The following is a 6,954-nucleotide window of genomic DNA, read 5'->3' as shown; positions in this document are numbered from 1 at the left end:
ATGGCACAGGAGCATCGGATGATCAGTCCTGTTGTTCTTCACTGTTGTCCCTTGTTTGCTTCCTATCTAGATTGTCTTCTACATGCACTGTAGAATAGAGGAGGGATGCAAGTCAGCATGGACAAACCCCAGCCACCACTATCAGCTTCTACCCCCTTCTCAAGTTCTCCAACACCTCTAAGAAGTTTGATCTCCATTCCTACCTCACTGAACCCTCTCAAGCCTCCCACTGGCATGACTGGTAATTTTCAAAGTACTGCTTTTGTCCTGAGAACACACCACTTATCCCCTCCCCAGTTTACAACAAAACCCTACAGCAAGGCTCTCCCTGTCTCCATCTCTCTCTAAATCCTTACAGAGGTCTTCAGGGAGTTTTAGTTCTGCTAAAGTAATTCCATAGCAAGACAACTAAAATGATGAAATCTTAAAATCAAAGACAACATGTGCTTCCACAACCCTGGAAGAAGGGAAAGTAGAAAGCCTAAGATAGATGAATTGTGGGAGAGTGCTACCTGAACAAGTGAATATCTAGGCAGAGAGTGGCTGGGCTCAAGTCTGCATTCTGAGTTATTACTATTATTACCCAAATAAATGTGAAGGTGACTGTAACGTAATGGAAAGTGCAGCAGTGATAGCAGAGCAGCAAGGTCCTAGGCTGCAGCAAGCGAGGACTTACTCAAATGCAACAGAGGCAGGCACAGAAACAACAGACAGACTCCACTTACGTATCAAAAGCCTGAAATAAGCAGAGATCTCCAGCAAGATACTCTCACCTCCATTACTAACCCTTAAATGAGGTCTGGGAAGAGGTGGATCCTGTCTCCATTCCTTCCAGTCGCTCAGGTGCATGTAATGCATTACATGCACCTGAGCTCCCCTGGGTTGGCCCTGCCTTCCCACCAGGTGCTCAGTCACTGTTTGAAGCCATGACTTAGCGTTTCTGCTACAGTGACACAATTTTGGAGAGGAGTTCATGGAATCATAGAATGGTTTGGGATGGAAGGGGCCTCAAGTGAATCTAGTTCCAACCCCTTGCTGTAGGTAGAGACACCTCCCACCAGCTCAGGCTGTCCAGGGCCTCATCCAACCTGGCCTTGATCACCTCCAGGGATGGGGCATCTACAGCTTCTCTGGGCAGCCTGGCTAGGGCTTCACCACCCTCATAGTGAACAGTCTAGAAAGATTCATAGTAAAAACTAACAGATGAAGATTGAAGTGTTGGCTATAGAGAGCTTGGAGTAGGAGTATCCATTTTCTGGTTGCAAAAGAGGTGAGAATACCAGGATGTTTCCATGTGCATTGGAGAATGCATCACAGAAATATCTGATTATCACCAGTTCCTGTCGTCAATGGAAGTGACTCAAGGATCTCTGGATATCTAATAGTTATGTGTCTCAAAATGGAGAACAGTAATTCCCTTACTGAAATGAGAGCATCACCATGTCTCTGATGGATACAAAATGTTATCTCAAAGCTAATGAGGCATTTCTCAAGTGTGTGATTTAACTACCAGTAAGACATGGCTGTGTTACACATCTTTTTAAATATCACCACTGCAGCATTCTCCTACTACAGTCCTCTCATTTCAGAGCCAGACGAAAACTACGGTGGACTTTCCAATAGCTGTTTAAGTGTACAGCTGGCACATAGGGTATCTCTATTCTGCCATAAACTCTCAAGGACTCATAAACAGTGCAGGATAAATTAACCTTTGGTACAGCTCCAGTGACACAATGAAGCTGAAGTAGGGATGAATTGAACCAGGGGATGGTTAGTGTTCAGTGGCAGAATAATCTCACTGTTTTTGCCATAACATGAAGTCCAGCTGCCACCATAGAGGGAAGGATAATGCTTGTCACACAGCTGCAGGTGACATAAAAGAGCAGCTAAGGAGAATGTTATATACGCTGTGTAAAGGTGAATACAAACTATAATTGTCTCTGTAGGAGTAAACCAATGTGATGACAAGAGATAGGACATGAGGAAACAAGGGAGGTTTAGATTGGATATCAGAAAGAATTTCTTCTTGGAGAGAGTGGTCAGGCATTAGAACAGGTTGCCCAGGGAGTTAGTAGTCACCATTCCTGGAGGAATTTAAAAGATGTGTTCATCAGAGAATGCATCACAGAAATATGTATTTAGTGATGGTATTCAATAGAATCATAGAAGTATAGAATCCTTTGAGTGGGAACAGACCCTGAAAGGACACCCAAGTCACCTGCAGTGAACACCAACAGCTCTATCAGGTGCCCAGAGCCCATGCAGCCTGACATTGAATGTCTCCAGGGAAGGGGCATCCAGCGCCTCTCTGCACAACCTGTTCCAGCTCTTCAGTCATATTGTAAAAAACTTTGTTCATATGTACAGTCCGAATCTCCCCTCTTTTATTCTGAAACCATTTCCTCTCATCCTATTACAACACACCCTGCTAAAGACTCTGAAAACTTCTTTCTTATAGTCCCTCTTTAGATACTTAAAGGCCATTACTGGGTGTCCTCAGAGCCTTCTTTTCTCCAGGCTGCACAGCCCCAGCTCTCTCAGCCTGTCCTCACAGGGTCGATGTTCCATCCCTTGGATCATTTTTGTGGCCCTCCTCTGAATACACTCACAGGTCTCCTGTACTGAGGACTCCACATCTGGATGCAGTACTCCAGGTGAGGCCTGTAGAGGGACAGGATCACCTCCCTCAATATGCTGGCCGCGCTGCTTTTGATGCAGCCCAGAATATGGTTGGCTTTCTGGGTTGCAAGGACATGTTGCTGACTCATGTCCAGCTTTCCATCCAGAAAGCCTCAAGTACACATGGCTGTGCTCAATCCTTTCACTTCCCAGCTTGCATTGATAGTGGATGTTGTCACGACCCAGGTGCAAGACCTTGCACTTTGCTTTGTTGAACCTTATGAGATTCTCTTCATAAGGTTCTATGACATCAGCAGCTCTTCCCTTTCCACTGATGCAGCTTTGACCCCATACAAGGCCATTTTGATGGTCGAGTAGGACCTGCCCTTGGTGCAGCCTTGCTGATTGATCACTATCACCTCCCTATCTTCCATGTGCCTTAGCACAGCTTCCAGGTCAGTGGCTGGATCTGATGATCTTGAAGGTCTTTTCCAACTTAGATGATTCTATGATTCTTTCTGTAGGAACAGGGCTTCAGATACTTCCCCCCTGAGAGCATCAGCAGGAAAATGTGAAATTGATTAATTTTTCTAAAGCAACCCAATTTGTAAATGCAAACTTAGTCTGGCTTGGAAAAAGTTTTAGTTCAGCTCTCCATCACGTTTTCCTTTAGAGTCAGCATCTCCAGAGGGGTCATCTCCATGGCCAGTCTTTCCCCTAGTTTGGCTGTGATCCTGGAAAAGCCTTCAGTTCCTGTGGGGGAGGAGCAGGAGGCAGTAGCAAGGGGACTCAGATGATTGATGCAATGAGAGTGATGGGATCAGGCGTACACCATGCTGCCAAATGGATGTTCCAGGGCTGTGAGTGCTCTGCTCTGTGCCTTTGCTTATCTTTAAGGCACACAGCGGCGTTAAAGTTTGTTACAAGGTGGTGTGGATGGAGAAGGCAGGGGGGAAATTGGATTCCATCTGCTGGCTGGAGAAACAGCAGGAGGGTACAAATACACAGGTGCACATGGGCACATTACCCCTTTTCTCAGTGCAGAGGGTGTAAAAAAAAAATAAATGCTATCCTCATACATTATTCCCAATGCTAATATTAAAACGAGAGTTTGTGCAACAAGCAGAATAGGGTGGAGGTTAACTTTTCCCCCTCTCCAATCCTATGGGTGCCTGTGGCATGAGATCAAAGAGCTAAACTTGCAAACTGCTGACTGCTGTGGAGACAAAGCCACCCATTAGGTTTGTGACCCAAACTCTCAACATGAAATTGATGTTCGGGTGCAGAGCAATTTCCACAGCAGGAAAAAAATCCCACCGCCCAGGAATCCTTCCCACAGTTCTGACCCCAGGGAGGAGCTTTCAGAAGAGCTGTAGTGGTTTTTTGGAACAGGCAAACACCTCATTGAGGTTCTCTGAACACAGCTATACATGCCCAGACATAAATCCAACAGTCATCTTCCTCAAACCCAGCGTGCCACCACCTTCACTCCAGTGGGGAGAACAGCAGGGACAAACTTGACCCGTTTGTCTTGTAATTACTATGTGTGTGCAAACACTGCCCTCTGCCTCCTGGAGAAAGGCTTTGTTCTCATCCATGGGATTTGTTGGTTGCAGGATTTTTCCTTTCCTGTGAAGCAGGATGATAAGATGGCATTCTGCAAGCCTGGCACGGAGTGAAACACTGGCATGCTCTGTTCAGCACTGGTAGTGCCAACCCAAATGTTCATAGCCAGGGGTGAGCACAAGTGTTTAACTCTACGGGAAGTAAAACCCAGGGCTTTTCATCAGTGTCTTAAGCTAGGGAGCTGTGTAGGCTTGTTTCACCTTGTAGGTTCATGTTTTCAAAACCACTGTAAAGGTTGGGAACATTTTGGTGGGTTTTTTTTTCTATATTTTCTCCAGAAAAAGAGAAGATCAACAATTTGTCCCCATGGGACATTGCTCACGAATGACAGCTCCTGTGGTCTTTCAGTGGGTCTTTCAGTGGGACTTTCTGCTCCCATGGGCACCTTGGAACATCCCTTTGGCCTTTTGTCTTCATTGGGCCACACAGTCTCTGATTGATGCTCACATGGGTAGGAAGGCAGGATGGCAATGAGACAAGAAGTTGCAAGAAGAGAAGAGAAGAGGTGAAGGTTTTGGTGAGCTGTGTCTCCCAGGCATGGCCTGCCCCTCTCTAGATGGTGTTTTGGTACCAGGGATATCAAGGGGGATGCTGTATTCTAAAGAAACGCATCCTTTTTTCTTCTTCTTTTTCTTCTTTTATTTTTTTCTTCTCTGGTCAATAAAGCTGCAGTTTGACTTTAGGGTGAAGATTTGGATCAATTCTCATTTTCTACAAAATGATTCACTCTTATACACCGAGGAATAGAATTGAAAATGTAATCTATCTTGTTGAGAGGTAGAGTCAGGGTCATGAAAATTAACCCCCAAGTGTTGCTTAGCATGCCTTTTCACATGCCAGCAAATAGCAGAGAATGTCTTTGGATTTCTAAACAGTAATTTAGAAAAAAATACAATCAGTCCTGGCTAGGCAGCCAGGGGATCCTGCCACAAAATCACTTTTCTTTGCAATGCAAAATAACCAAGAAAAACCCTTCTCAGAAGTGATTCACAAGCAAATACTATTGCCAGGCAAAACTGAGATCTGGATAAATGTGTCTCACAACAATATGTTTTAATGAAATGAAGTAAACGGCATTCAGAAGTTTTTTGGTGGCAAATAGCAGGAATTAATACCTTGTGAATGAGGCTTGGTCACATCTCAGCATACTGGCTCCAGAACCTGGCTGACTTTTATCCTCATCACCAAGCAAAATAGAAGTGGTCAGCTTCAAATTACTATTATTCTATTCATTGCCTGAATTCCTACAGCTCTTGAGAGAGTCCCAGCCCAGACCAGGATTTCACTGTAAAAACAGAATAAAAAGTGATCCCAAATGTTTCCAACCTAAGGAAGAAAAGTTTTATAACAGGTGTGACAGATGACTGTGGAAGGATGAAGTGGTGTCCATCAGCACGATGGCCGTGAAATACATCCATCAGCACCTCAGCAACTACCAAAAGGGATCCTGCAACAAAGGCACGTTCAAAGGAGGGTGATGAAAGCACTTTGCAGAGAGTCTCTAGGTGTCCACCAGAAAACACAAAGGTGCTTGTTTGAAAATAATGAGAAGTAGAGAATGGTGTAGGGCAGATTTGAGAATCAGCGATGACAAAGGACAGGCCACAGAGGCCTTGAAAATTCAGACTCCTATAACTGATGCAATTAATAAGGCAAATGAGTGGAAAGATAAAACCACACACAGATGTGCCTGCCAGAATAAAGGCTTGGGAAAATGCTGTGAACAGATTTGTGCTTGCGCTCCTTGGGTCGTTGCAAATTTTGGTAATGTAAGCTTAGAACAAAGTTTTGGCTTTTAGCGCTGTGAGAGCAAAGGGCTGACTGTACCTCCCAGGTGGTAGGAAGAACAAACTGTATGTAACAAGAAATAGTCTGTGTGAGGAGAGGTTGGAAGGACAGAAGGTGAGTGTCACTGGGAGCAGCCCAGTTCATGTTATCCACAGATACTTGGCAGGGGTGGAGGCATCAAGAGGCACTGAACACCTGATCGAGCAGTTGGCAACCCTGCCTGCAGCAAGGGGATTGGAACCTCATGACCTTTGAGGTCCTTTCCAACCCAAGCCATTCTATGATTTTGTGACTTCTGTGCCGTGCGGGTGCCAGAGCCCTGGCACCCAGAGGCTGTGGGGTCTCCTCCTTGGAGATGTCCAAAATCTGCCTGAATGTGGGGCTGGGCACCCTGCACTGGGTAGCTCTGGTGGGACCCGTTGGACCCAGAGCTCCTGCCAATCTCAACCGGTTGGATTCTGCAAGATAGTAGCTCAGCTTGTATATCCAGAGTGCTGATGAGATACCTAAGACCCATGAAAGGGAGGAAAGCATTTGCAAACCCTCCAGCTTTTTGCCACCATTTTCATGCTCAGAAACTCCATCCACTTCCCCTAGAGAAAACACTGCAGATGCACACGTAGATCAGAGATGTTCACACAAAGCCACCCACCCATCCAACATCATAGCTGTGACATCTGTGGGTAACGAGGAAAAATGCCACTCAGCACCATCACTCACCCAGTGTCCCCAGTGAGTCCCAGAGCAGCCTTGGTGTCAGCTTTTCCACTCTTGCAACAGCCACTAGAGCTCCAGTACTTCAAAAGGGCCTGTTGAAGTGGTGCTGCAGCAGCCACCATACCCACCCCTCCTATCTATCTGTAGAGATAAGATAAGACATCAAAGTGATTGATTCCTGGCTCTCTGAATCAGAGTCGAATG

Source organism: Phasianus colchicus, chromosome 6 (genome assembly GCF_987193195.1).
Source record: "Phasianus colchicus chromosome 6, bPhaCol1.hap1.1, whole genome shotgun sequence".
Classification (NCBI taxonomy): Eukaryota; Metazoa; Chordata; class Aves; order Galliformes; family Phasianidae; genus Phasianus; species Phasianus colchicus.
The sequence above is the reverse complement of the archived record's forward strand: the minus strand, read 5'-3'. Positions refer to the sequence as shown.